The sequence below is a fragment of the Crinia signifera genome, chromosome 3, assembly GCF_055691185.1.
Source record: "Crinia signifera chromosome 3, ASM5569118v1, whole genome shotgun sequence".
Taxonomy (NCBI): domain Eukaryota; kingdom Metazoa; phylum Chordata; class Amphibia; order Anura; family Myobatrachidae; genus Crinia; species Crinia signifera.
In genome coordinates, this window is record NC_139219.1 from 179,837,271 (window position 1) to 179,851,541 (window position 14,271).

The 14,271-nt window shown below is 38.9% G+C and overlaps 1 long non-coding RNA gene across 1 annotated transcript in view; it reads right to left on the reverse strand.

Annotated features, from left to right (window-relative positions):
• Positions 1 to 295: 295 nt before the first annotated feature.
• The window catches only part of LOC146064010 (uncharacterized), a 227,719-nt gene continuing 213,743 nt past the window's right edge, over positions 296 to 14,271 (reverse strand). The window contains exons 3-4 of the long non-coding RNA XR_014471733.1: positions 6,317 to 6,742; positions 296 to 5,236 (exon numbers count right to left, since the gene is read on the reverse strand). This is a non-coding gene — a long non-coding RNA (uncharacterized LOC146064010). The remainder of the gene's footprint in view (positions 5,237 to 6,316; positions 6,743 to 14,271) is intronic.

Below are 14,271 nucleotides of genomic sequence, written 5' to 3' on the forward strand. Positions count from 1 at the left end.
CCTAAGATTTGTGGGTGTTATTTTTTTGAGGGGTTATCCCCAAATATTAAGTATGTTTGGCATTTATGTACAGGGGACTGCAGTAGATATCAGATATATCTGCTGAGATACCAGGGGCCAAATGTAAAAGGGTGTGAGTATCAGAAAGTGAGAGATCTTAGGAGAGTTTTCCCATTTTTTAAAAGCAACAATTAATGACATTGCGAAAACAGGGTGATTTTGCCATGTAAATGATTGCCATTTAAAAAAAAAGGGAAAACTCTCCCAAAATCTTCCACTTTCTGATTCTCACACTCTATTACATTAGGCCACAAGTCTTCAATTACTATTAATCATGGTAAATAAACACTTGAAATAACAACTGTTCTCAGCATGGAAACTCTAAAGGCCCATACTGTACCTATTTTGCAAGTTACACACAATGAATGAAGCAGGCAGTGTTTGACCACAACACAGCACTGCTGCAATAATATCGAAATTCGATATAGGATTTATGGGAATCATAGGAATTCCAAACTATTTTCACATACGGTACTGGATTTACAAATTGCAGAGCAATGCCAAATGTTAACACAAATGGGTGGAACACCTTAAGCTCTGGGGACCATGGGGGATTTAGGATAATGTTGTAGCTTCTAAACTTGCTAAGTATAAGAACTTAAAATCTTTTTGCCTTTAATAAAAATGTATATTGATTACGATTACTGAATTATGAAAGCATGATGTTATGAAAGAATTATTTCATGGCTTACTTAAATGTTTCAAAAAATATAATTTAGTTTTACAGTATACCCTGAATACGCTATCCACTTTTTATATGCAGTGTTTTATATTTTCTATACAGTACAATTTAATGTATACTCTATTGTACTGCACTTTGCAGTCATCAGACAAATTTAAATAAGATCACCATGTGGAACAGCTAGCTGTCATGTTCTAAAAATCAGTAGGAAATCCCATCACTACATTTTTTTAAGCTTTTACTTTATATGGATTGTGTCATAAATGTAACAGTTCTGATATTTCACTTTCTTCTCACTTTCATACCTCCTTATGCTGTAAATAAAATATCTGTATTTTTTTAGCAGGTGACGGTAGGATAAAATATTGGCATAAGTAGACAGGTAATATCCCCTGTGTTACTTGTGTCTTAAATAAGTAGGATTACAACAAAAGCATTGTCTCTGTGTCCACATTGATATCTCTTTCACGCTGTCTCTGTGATGGCCAAATAATTGGTTGTTCGCTTGTGTCCTTGTTTCCCCCGACAGTTCTACAGATACCCTGAACAATGTACCAAACGCTGCTTTCAGAGGGGGCAAATCCTCATTAATCATTCCTCGCTGACAGCACATTGGAACACCTGCATCTGCTGGATTTACACAGTTTCTGGGACACTGTATTTTAATAACGATCAAACCCGAGTAGTAAAGGTAACCTATAAAATCTATTCAATTCCCCTGCTTTATTTATTTATTTTTGTTAGTGTTTTACCTTTTTGATTGACAAGTAAATGTTCTTCTACAGCATTCTACGAACATTAGTGACTATGTGAAATTATTTATAGAAATTTGAAAGGATTCAGTACATTTAAATAAAGATTTTCTGTAAATATTTAATTTCCGCACAATTTGATTTTATAAAGAAAAGAGCGCAAACAAGCAAATCGTATAATTGTAAGACATGCTAATGTACTGCCACTGAGAGTTACTAAGATTTATTTTTTTTACTAGCAATATATTCCGTCTTCATTCATGACAAATTGGCATTTTAAATGTTTAATGAAGAAAAATCTGAAAATGATTACGATAAAGAAGACATGGAATTACTTGAGCGAATAGGGTGGGGAACACTTGAAATCATTGGTTATATCATATAGTTTATCTTCATTGTATTATGTTTCTGTCATAACTATCAGTTTATGAAAAATATGGAGTTATGTACCATTTTCTGTCATTTCAATTAGAAATTTCTGCAACACTACAATGCAATGAAAAATGTTATCATGAGGCAGCACAATCAATATTAAGTTGTTTTCTGCAGAGAGGTACAAATTATTTTTGCAAAAACCTGCTTGTGAGATAATATGGGTAATTCAAATCAGTTGCGAGAATTTAAAATACATCATTTGTATTCTACCCAAGAACAGTTCTGTAAAATATCAATGTTATAATAATAGTAAAGGAATGTTTAAATGGTGCATGACTGACAAGCAGAAGCAGTTTTTGTTGTTGTGGTAACAATATTGTTATTTTGATTAACAAACATGGAGCAAGAAGCACAGCGACAACAAACCCTGCTGCAACTTGTATTTTAGGATTACCAACTCTTTAAATGAACAATATTAACAATTTTGGTGTCAATCTACTAAAGCTTCTTAAAATCAAGTGATGTTGCTCATATCAACCAATCAGAGTCTATATTTTCTCTATTGCATCCTAGAAAATTACACATTATCTAAAAGGTTGCCATAGGCAACATTACCTGCTTTAATTTTTAGTAGCTTTAGTAAATTTACCTTTAAAGCTGGGTACACACTAAACAACATGTATACCCAGCGATACAGTTGCTGGCAGGATTCAGCGGGGTGCTGGCATTAGCAAGTGCATACACACTTGTCGATGTCAGCAGCTGCTCAGATGTAGGGGTGGGACAGCCATGCTGCATTCCCCTCAGTAACGATGTGCTCCATTATCTGTACATGAAGGGTGACGACGGAGAACATCATTAAAGAACCACAGTTGCGCACATCGTTGACGACATGGAGCATACACAATAAGTGATATTATAAATTATATCGCTCAGAAGGGGAAAAATTAGTGATATTGTTTCAAACATTGTTTTGTATGTATGGGGTTTAAGAGGCTACGGGGGGAATTCAATTAGCCCTAGAAGACAACAGTGAGCTAACTGATCCCCTGGGTAATCCAATCAGTCCCAAAACTGACAGCCATCAGGGATTTTTTTTTTCACCTGGCTTAGAAATCTGAGGAGTCAACAGGCAACTCCACCCCCACTAAAGTGCTCTGCCTCTCCTGTCCAACCAAGCAGCAGCCACAAGCAGGCTGCATTCTACTTGCAAATATCCACAGGGGTCACACAGCTGGCAGCGAGGGCACTCCTGGTTCCTGGGGTATACTTACAAATAAAAAAGGTAGACCACAGTCAGGCTCAGAGGAGCCTGCTCTCAATAGGCATAACTGTAAGTAATGTAAGTGTGTCATGAGTGGTGGTCATCTACGGCCACCAGGATGGGTGGTTTCAGAAAGCAGCAGAAGGTGAGCATGAGAGGGAAGGATGGAGCACTGAACACAGACTATTGTGACTACTATTTAGGTACACTTTACTAGTGGCATCTACAGGTAAAGGTGTGGGAAGTGGGGGTTTCGGAGTACTCTCTCTGATAGACCAAACTTTTTTTTCCGATAGAGACAGCTTTGTGTCTCACCTCTACAATGACTAAACCCACCCCCTTGCAACTATAGTGCTGGGATTCACATATTTGTGACAGGTATGGCGATATTTTATAAAACTGTATCATGTTAGCCCACCCTTTCACTATAGAAAAACAAATCACAGCAATGTGGGACGCAAGGAGCATAGCCTAGTGCTGCAAAATACCCAGCATTGGGCTATTGCTTGCTAATGATTCTGCATACATCAGTAAGTGCGTGTTATGTATTGTATTCTTAATACACATATACCAGCAGTACCAATCCAACAAGTGGCCTTCCACATTAATTAACAGCTCAATCACAACATGTTAATGTTGGTAGGCCACAAATCGAATATTGGTAAAGGGGAATAGGTATATTGCTTAAAAGTGCAACAATACCGAACCAAATAGTAGTTCCTAATACAGTTTGTCCAAATATTTTTCTTAAAATGGAGATAACAATTTATTCCAATTAAACATTAAAAAAAATTCCCAAAATATTTATTTTCAAATGACACAAAAGCAGTAATGAAATGTTTAAAAACCCTTCTCTTATCAGATCATAGTTCAAACAAGAGATTTCCAATGAGTTTTGTACATTTACTGTACAGACATCATCAATGGGATCTAGAACTATGGGACAAGCCTACATTATATTTATGCCAAGGCAAGTAAAGTCATTTTAAAGCCAGTTGTGACACCTTCTGGATTTGGTAATTTCTAAAGCCTTTAATCAGTGGCGCCAACTGCAGGGTTGGCAACAGGAATCTATGGGCCCTGTACACTGATATCTGTATCCTTTCCAACCCCCCCTTGAGAAGAGTATGTTTATTAAATTGCATAATGTAAGTGTTTTTCTATTATTACATAAAAACATAAATCATTAAAATTCACAATGCAATGTAACACATTCTCAACTGCTGCTGAGAATAGTAGGCCATAATAGCATCTGCACTTTGATATTACATTTACATTGCATAGTGAATATTTAATTATTTGTGAGGGGGATTATAATTAATAACTGCATGTTCATAAATGATAAATGATTGAGTGACAACACTTCCACAGTGTTACCAGTGCACCTCCCTGATACCGCCAGTGTCGCTATCCTGGCTCCAGGTTCCAGTCTATGCAGCCTAAGTTTTCCCTGCAGTCGTGCTCCAGCTCAGCGGATAGACTGTAACCAGTGCATGGACAGAAGCTTTGTGCAGTTCAGTGCAACAAGAGATGTCACTAAACACAGTAGTACCAATAGCCGGTCAATTGATCAGGCCCAGGGGGATTACAGAAGGGAGGTCTGAGTAAGTTCTTTTCAAGGAATCAAGATGGGAAGGTAGACAGGCTGGTGAGTGGCCAGCCAGCCAGCACCTTTATAAATACTAGGTATCGGCAGCACTGCCACAGCCATGCTTACAGCTCTTAGAACCTAGCTGTCCCTCACATGGTCAGGCCCAATCCCATTGACCCCCTTGTAGCCAGCCCTGACCAACTGTCTCCTTGTACAATTAGTAAAACAATCAGTAAATATGTTCAATATGTGTAAAGTAGAATTAAAACAGACAGTAAAAGGGGATCTGTGACACTTCCTGTCCCCGGGCCATTGCATCACTTCCTGTTTAACCATGGTGCCATCTGTGCATGTGTGGAAAGTACTTCTGCCCTTCCTCAATCTCATGTGCACATGCACATGCACCGGCTTTCTCCACCATGGAGTACATAGCCACTTCCTCGCAATTCCGGTCTTTGCAAAGCTAAAGTCCAAGCACAGTTTGGGTAATATAATTCACAGAATGAAGTTCACTGGAGCACAAGCATGAAAGACAAAATTAGAGAAAAAGGGAATGCATTATTAATTAAAGCCAAAACAATGTCCAATCTGGAAGCAATAATGAATATGGCTAATAAATAAAAGGAAATGTAACTATATGTAAAGATGTACCGGTATATTAAAAATGTTTAAATAAAATACTGAATATGTTTCTTTGCCAATATAATGTTATAAAAAGATTAACTTTGTATGCATGCATCAAATAGGTAAAGGAAAAATATTATAATAAGGATGGTGCTATCTCATACTTTCATTAAAACCTGTGGGAGAATGATGTTTGTTAAGATACAGAACACTGCTCTTATATTAAAGGGGCATGGCCTTGCAGGAATGGGTGTGGTCTATTGACATGCCCCCATTTTGATCACATCCCCTCTACATACTGGGCAGCCCCTGGAAATTTTAGCTGTACTACCGGCTTCTCCTCAGTGACAGGATAATGTAACAGTACAGCACCCGGCTGCACTGTTACATCAGTCCCAGTGCACATCAGTCCCAGTGCACATCAGTCCCAGTGAGGTTTGCAAGCTGTAGTCCCTATCACATGCACACTATGGGTTATATATTAGTCAGCAGCCAACTACCAGTATGATTTTGGAGTGTGGTACGAAACTGGAGCATAAAGAGGAAACTGATGAAAACCCATAGGGCACCTTACCGGTAGTGGTGATGACTTGGAAATTAACTGATTAACTTCGTGCAATTGTGCTAACCTCTATACTTATGCTTGCCTCTAAACTGTGCAAAATGTAATATCACATACAAATATAGCCACTCTTATCAAGGCAACTAGGTGTCTGTGTGCGACTAGTTTGGCAAAATGCAGAAACATGCTGACTTAGGCTTATTAGGGCAAACTTACTAAGCTAAATACAGCTGAAAAATTCTTATTTGGATGTAACATGGGCAGAGAGAGTTAAATTTGGGTGGGGTGTGTTGAAACTGAAATCTAAATTGTAGTGTAAAAATAATGCAGCCAGTATTTACCCTGCACAGAAACAAAATAACTCACATAAATCTACCTCTCTATATACATATTACATCCGCCTTACCTGCAGTGCACATGGTTTTGCCGATTTTGAGAACCGATTTGTACTGCGATCAGATCTGAATATGAATATGGGCCTAAGTCCTGTGTCCAGTGGTACTGTCTTTCCTTAAGTCCTGTGTCCAGTGTTACTGCCTTTCCTTAAGTCCTGTGTCCAGTGGTACTGCCATAAAGTTCATTGGTACTGTCGTCAAGTCTTGTGTCCAGTGGTACTGCCATAAAGTCCAGTGGTACTGCCATAAAGTCCAGTGGTACTGCCATTAAGTCCAGTGGTACTGCAGACAGCTGTATAAGTCCAGTGACAGTCAAGTGGTACTGCTGTTAAGTCCAGTGGTACAGCCAACAGCTAAATAAGTCCAGTGACAGTTCAGTGGTACTGCCGTTAAGTCCAGTGGTACTGCCATTAAGTCCAGTGGTACAACCTTTTGGCCTAAAAACAATATTGTGATGTGTTTAAAATAGACTGGAAAGGAGTAGAAATGAATGTTATTGAGGTTAAAAATAGCATAGGAGAAAACCCATTAGAACCCAAAACCCGAAGGAAATCCAGACCCAAAACTCAAAACCCGAAAAGTGGCCGGTGCACATCCCTAAGTATCATATTAAAACAAAATACATGTTTCAATATTCTTTACATTATTTTTATGTGAGGACATTTTGTAGGAATAATTTATTTTATTACTAAAATATTTACAATTCCCTCTTAAGACACTTCCTTTATTCATGCTAATGTATACACATTGTGTTGACTATCACTAAAAATGGCATGGGTTAGGCCATTAACAAGTGTGTTCTAGCTCAGAGTTACTAATCGTACACATTATGCGGCGTGAGATAGCAAAATATCTCATTTCAAATGAGCAGTTAAAGATATATCCAGTCAAAAATTTAAATCAAGCTGCTCACATTTGAGAAGAAAATATGTTTACCGGACAGGAATTATTTTCTTCCTCATTTTTCCTAACATTAAATTGCAAGTATATACTGTATAATGACTCCCTGTTAAGGGATATGATAATCAAGCCAGATAACACATTGAGAATGTTGTACAAGCCGGAGAATGCATTGTGGTTTGGTGGATTATGTTGTCGAAATTTATGAAAAAAACACAAAATAAATGCAGCTGCTATTGCCATTTTTTCAACCAGACTATGCAATTTTTATATTCTTTTGTATTCCTTAATGAGTACATACAAAAGAAAAATCTTGATCTATTTAACAGGTATATTTTCATACTATCCTACTTGTTTTACCATGTACACTGTACAATAAAATAATTCAAACATATGTTATATCTCGCACAATAAAAATTACTCATCTAAATTTCCCTCATTCTGATAAATAGATAAGAGAGTTCTCCATCCGCAGCCTCATTTAACCTAACATATTCAACCCATTCACCTGGCAAATTTCCACACATCACTTAAGTCAAAACCTGAAAACTTAAAATGAGAACCTCCCAGCAGACCAGGCCATATGCCAGATTCGTGAGAATGCAAAACAATGGCAAGAATAATGGTTGCTTAAAAACTGATTGACCTGCTAAGTGATACAAATGATACCGCTAGGTCTGATGATGTTCTAACTAGTGTTTTCTATATGACTCAAATTATATATAGATATGACTTTAAATATTATGATGTTTTATTTTATTTTTTTGCAAATAGGATAATCATTCTTTGTGTGAAACCTATTTTCTCTGCTTTTTTTTTAGAAGATGAACCGATAAAACATTTAGATTTTTCTCATCTATGTTACTTTGAGTAGAAATGACTTGGGAAAATTGCACGGATAAAAATTTAAAAAATTTGCATGCATGTTTTATATTGTCTTTAACATACAGTAAGTCCAAAAGTAGCAACAAATGAAGTTGATAACCATAAAAAAAATCTCCCAGAGACTATTTTGGTACTGTATGTATATTGCTACTGTATATCACTACCACTAAGAAACTGTTTTGCTATTGTGGCACTGTTACCACCTGGAATCAATTAGATAGCAATCCACTATTAGAGCAAATCAACCCCCCCCCCCAGTATACCCATACCAACTGGGCTTGCTTAGTGGGTCCCCTGAACTTCAAAGTGCCCCCACCCCTCCCGCCAAAAATGTCCACTTTGACCTCCCTATGGTCCTGATTGATGGTGGTAGGTTTTGGAGCCCTCAGGAGTTTTCTGTTATATATGTACATAAAAACATAAAGCATTATACACAATGTAAGTTAATTGACACATATAATGACTGTTTGTGTTTATATTTAATACTTTTAACTAAAATCCCTACGCATGTGCAATATACCTGGGATTACAGCTACATTGCATATGTGTTGGCTAGCAAGCTGGCAGAACAACAAAAATATGCCTGGCAAAGCAGAAAATGAACGCTTGCAAATGCATGCCAATACATTATTGATTAATGCACAACTGAGATTCAGATATTATATTTGGTAAATACAGGCATTGTAGGAATGACAGCTATAATATAGATTATTTCTAGAAGCAATATTCCTCCCTGTCTTTGGCAAAGAAAACAATATGGTTGCAAGAAATAATACCTAACTAATAAGAACCCCTCAAGAGCACCATGAGCAATACTACAAACTAAATTTCCATTGTGATACGACGTCTCTTCAGGTGTAACTTAAATGAAAAGAATCGTATTGATTGGGACAGATTTAACTCACTAAAACATATTCTACAGAGATTGCATGTACTAGGTGATTTTATCAAGTCCCCGTATAGCTTTCATATTTTCCTCATCCCTTTTCCCTCAGGAGCCTGCAGACCAGCTTGCAGAGCAAATTGCCTTAAATTGAATTCCTTCACTTTTACCAGCACATAAGTCTGTGTGTGCAGTTCAACAGTTAGAAAACTTTCTGTATTCTCCATATATTTTCTGTAACACACGCTTCCCCTTTCCAATTAAACTGGAAAAGTTTGCACCACTATCTGTTCCCAATTAGATTAATTTTACATTGTCGGCCAAAGGATTCAGGTCCTCATTGCCTTTGCTTCATTAGAGTATTCCATGGAGGATTCCTGGCACTTTGCCAGAGACTTCTGTGGCACAAACAGAAAATGTAAAGTCGCTCCACACTTCACCACCCTATCATATTCCAGAGTGTGAACTTCCTGCTTTTGCACACACTTCAGATATTAGTCTCAATATTAACTGTACAGTATGTACAGATATAACATTAGTTTGCTAATATATTAGCTGACTACAACATTATATATTCTAGTAATATGCTGTTTCCATTATTTTACACAAATGTTTTGGTGTCTTTTCAATCTTACCACAGATGGTGTAATGGTTAGCATTACTGCCTGACAGCACTGAGGTCATGGGGTATGTTCCCCGGATTTGCATGAGTTTACTCTGGGAACACCATTTTCCTCCCACAACCCCAAAAAATTAGTGTTACAGATGTAGCGGGAGACATCTTTGCAGGGGATGGCGGAAGAGTTGCCATCTTCCATCCCCCACCAGCCGCCGTAAGGGGATGCGCGCGCACAAGATGCGCACGCGTCCCTTTACAACGGGGCTCCCCCCGGGTCCCCGCCGCCTTGACGACGGTCGCCCCGGGTACCGCCGCCTTGCTGCACCCTCCCCTAACCCTGTACCCTGTCCATCTCCCTGAAGTGCAGACGGACAGGGTTCCTGTCCCCCCGCCATCAGGAAACTGGAACGCACGTGCGTGTGAGACGCATGCGCGTCCCAGTCTCTATCGCCGGCGCTCGCCAGTGCAAGGGATCTGGCGAGCCCCGGCCAAAGATGTCTTCCGCTCCATCTGTAGGTTAGGTTGGCGGGTTCCAACAAACTTAACCCTAGAATGAATGTGTGCATGTGTACATGTATCAGGGAATATAGATTGTAAGCTCTACTGGCGTAGGACTGATGTGAATGTTCATATCATCTCTGTAAAGCTTAGCAAAATATATGTGTGCTATAGAAATAGCTGGTTATAATAAATAATAAATAAATCTCCTAGACAATCATTATTGCCAATTTCAGAATTAATACCACAAACATTTTTTTTATATAAATAACAAAAGAACAAGCTACAGAAATTAAATCTAGCTTTACCGCCACTTTATTTCCTTGCACACTCAGAATATCATGTTCCATCTGGATTCTGGAATCATTCATCCAGATGTAAGACATAGGGTAACTGACACAATGACAGACAGTCAAACAAAAGAGCCTCTTCTGCAGATTCTAGATGAGCTACAAATTCATCCTTTCTGGTATAAATTCATCCTTTCTGGTATAACCTGCATATTAACCATTGACTGCAGAGGTGGCCTCTGTTTGGGATCTAGAGCACCTCTAAGTACATTACCAGCTTTATTTGAATTATAGTGATTTTTATATAATTCTTAAAAGGTTAAAATATTACACTGACGCAAAGTTTTCAACTAATTATTGCTAATTTACTAAACCAGTTTAAAATGATTTTTGCACATTAGGGAAAAAGCTTGCAAAACGAATTTGTCTTGCTAAGCTAACCTTAACCCTTTGTGTGCCAACGTTGCGGTGATAGATCCTCAAAATATCTGGTAAAAATTGTCAGCAGTGCTCAGAGCGGCTGTTCTTTTTTTGGGTGCAGTATTTAACTAAACATCAATTAATTGACTTGGCTGTATTTGTATTTATTTATACTAAAATAAAAGTTGCTGTGAGGTACGCTGGCATTTTTAGTGGGTATTTTAAGGATCTCTCAAAGCAATGTTGGCACTCAAAGAGTAAATAACAAATGTATCCTTCACTATCTAGCACTCTGTCACATATACTACAGTATATTACATTAGTTTGTGGGGCTGCCACAAATCTGAAACAATATATATGTAGTTCATGCCCAGGGCTTAAAGTGGTCATGCAGAGCTGGGGAAAGTCATTTCTCTATGCCACCTATCCCCCCCCCCCCCCCCCCCCCTTCCCTACCCCCATAAGGCAGAGACAGGGCCATTGGTATGGTTTTTGGCAAACTAGAATGCTTTTCTGTTAATTACTGTGCAGGGCCAATGTGGAGGTTGAAATGTTCCACCTCCCCCCCACCCCGTTCCCCCTCACTTTAACCCCTGTTCATACCATAAAGAATACCATATATGTTATCAAGACGAGATGCATTCTCCATTTATGAATAGATGAGCTTTGTATGTTTTAGCCCACATACCATATTTCACATCCAATTCTTGTGCATACTAGTATGTTCCTAAGTTTATTACCAGTTTGATGCTATATTGCTGCAATCCGTTCCTGAGGCACAGCAAAGCATAAATAAGGGGTCCCTGGCGAAACCGCCCTGCAAATCAGACTCTGTGCCTCTGCTCTGTCTCCAAGCCAATCCTAATCTATCAGTGAGTTTTTGACATCCTAATATGAATTTTACATAAACATCCATTCGCAGCCTATAGGGGAACACACACATCATTTAATGTTTGCCGGGGCCACATGCACCCTGCATCTGCACATGCACCGAACGAATTAGAATAACCCCCAGTGTGCACGGGCACCCCTCTGACAAAAAAGCAGAAAAACCCATGTTGACCTTGCTACTGTAGACCAGGTTTACCGTCAATTTAGCGTCATGGTCTATGTAAAGTGGACGACCAAGTATAGACGTCTAACTAGACGCTGTTGACCACTAGTCAATCCGTTGATCCTTTAATCCATAACCTTCTAGAGAGGGGCCTCTCGAACTGTGCAGAGAAACAAGTGCCATAGAGACATATGGCTAAAAGCTCTACCCCTAGATACATTTTAGTCCCAGAGTGCTTTTAATTTTTACCTCTATCTATCTATCTTTCAATCTAGACTAAAACTTCCAACATTAGTGAGTAAAAGCATTACTGTATGCAAAAATGGATAATACCATACTGGTAATGCTTGTGGACACCTGCAAATCAAGCATGGTGATTTTTGGAATAACATTACAAATTAACTAAATACTGTACTGTAATATGTTGTTCTACACTCCATCAAATGTTGCTTTTGATTAATTTCAACTCCCAAGTTAATAAAGCATATAAAATGATGAAGATAGCTTTTTGTCTGTAACACTTTGGGTTATTCTGGTCGATTCTCTCGGATGTGAATTTGCATCCTTGCGAGTCAACCAGATCCCGCCATATGATTGGATTTATGCCAGCCCACCATTCGTACGGCGAGTACGTTCACACAGCATGCTATTGGATGTTTTAAATAAACATCTATTTTCAGCCTGTGGGGGAACACTCACATGATTTGATGGTCGCCGACCATCGAATGATGTGGAACGTGCACGCAGATCTAAGGTTGCTCTGCATGCTCATTCTGAGGGAATAGAGTGGGTGATGTCAGCTGCCCGCCTACCGCACCCGCGTCATCTGTCCATTAGCATGAGAACGCATAATGTTCTCTCGGGAATGCCCATGAAACACTGGGTGTTCCCATATGCTAATAGACCACCCGCCGCCCATGGGCAGGTTGGGTCCATGCACCTGGGGAACATTCTGTTCGCCGTGGCCGCACGCACCAAGCACATTCACATGCGCAGAAATGCGCTAAGAGAAAACATCGGCCCCGTGCGAACGCATGCGGTCGTGTGAACAGACCTGAATACGGTCCTTTGTGTAGAGACCTAAGAAATAACATCAGGAGATTTAAATTATGAAAAGTATTCATTAGTTTGGAATCAATCCAATTGGAGTTGATTTTGAGATAGAAAAATTTATATTAATGAATAGATTTGGCACCAGTTGAGATTCTTTGGATTTTGGCCAGGTCACGGTCCACAAGATATTTCCGTAATCTCTGAATAAGTAGGTTTGTAGCAAATTAATCAATGATAATTCAGAGCAATGGTTTTATCAAGTAGGGAAATGGAAACACATTTATTTATAATCAGAAGGATATTGAATATTATTCTATTTGTGCCATATAATGGGCATAGTGAAAAAGCTCTTGATGTCCACAACCAAAAAAATTGCCCTTCTGCTCCACAGGAGGTTTCTATCCTACATGAGCTCAACTTAAAAAGAAAAAAAAATTGCTCTATAAATGTATTTCTTAATGCTACCACACAGATAAACTCTCTTGAATATGGGCTGTTGCTCATAGAAACCAGTCAGATTCTATCTATTATCTTCCAGAAGGTGCTAAATAAATAATAAGTAGAATCTGATTGGTTGCTATCGGCAACATCCCATCTTCAATAGAACTCCCATTTTATGTAATAATTTCCCAATAACCCTAGATGCCACCAATTTATGAATGAATCAGAACATTGAAATGTCAAATGTAATGAGATTATATTCACCTTGGAGTAAGATCAGAGTCACTATGAGGCAATCTTAGGTGAGGCTGGAGGTAACCAGGAAGCTTTAGATAAAGTGGGATCCTCTATTATTACTTGGTAGTGATGTGGGTGTGGTGTGAACATATCATTCCTAGTGGCACTTACCTGGTCTTGATGGCAGCATCAGTTATAAAATGTTCTCCTGTATGCCAGAGTTATATGACTGTGACTTCCAGTGCAAAATTTGAAGGAAAAGTGTTTCAGTGATTATTATTTCCCTATCCCTAATCCCTAACCCTCCATCTACTACCTAAGCCTACCCCCCCACACACACACACACACACACATACATGGACTAATCTTAGCCTACCCTAGTGCCTAACTCTAACCCTCCAGTCCCACAGCCTAATCCTATTGTAGACATTCTGATAATGTTGGGATTTCACATTTCAACATTTCAGATGCCAATATTGTAAACATGTAGGCTGTTATGATCTGGGTACTACAGCAAGCATATTTACCATCCAGATGCCTGAGAAGACTGCCTCTGCGCTCCAGACATGGTTTCTATAAGCAATGTGTTGGCTAAGCCCACAGTGTGCAAGATCAGCAGTCTCCCAGTGCCGCTATGCCCCCAGCTACACTTCGCTCCCTGTCTGTCATCCCTGAGGCCACGTTTC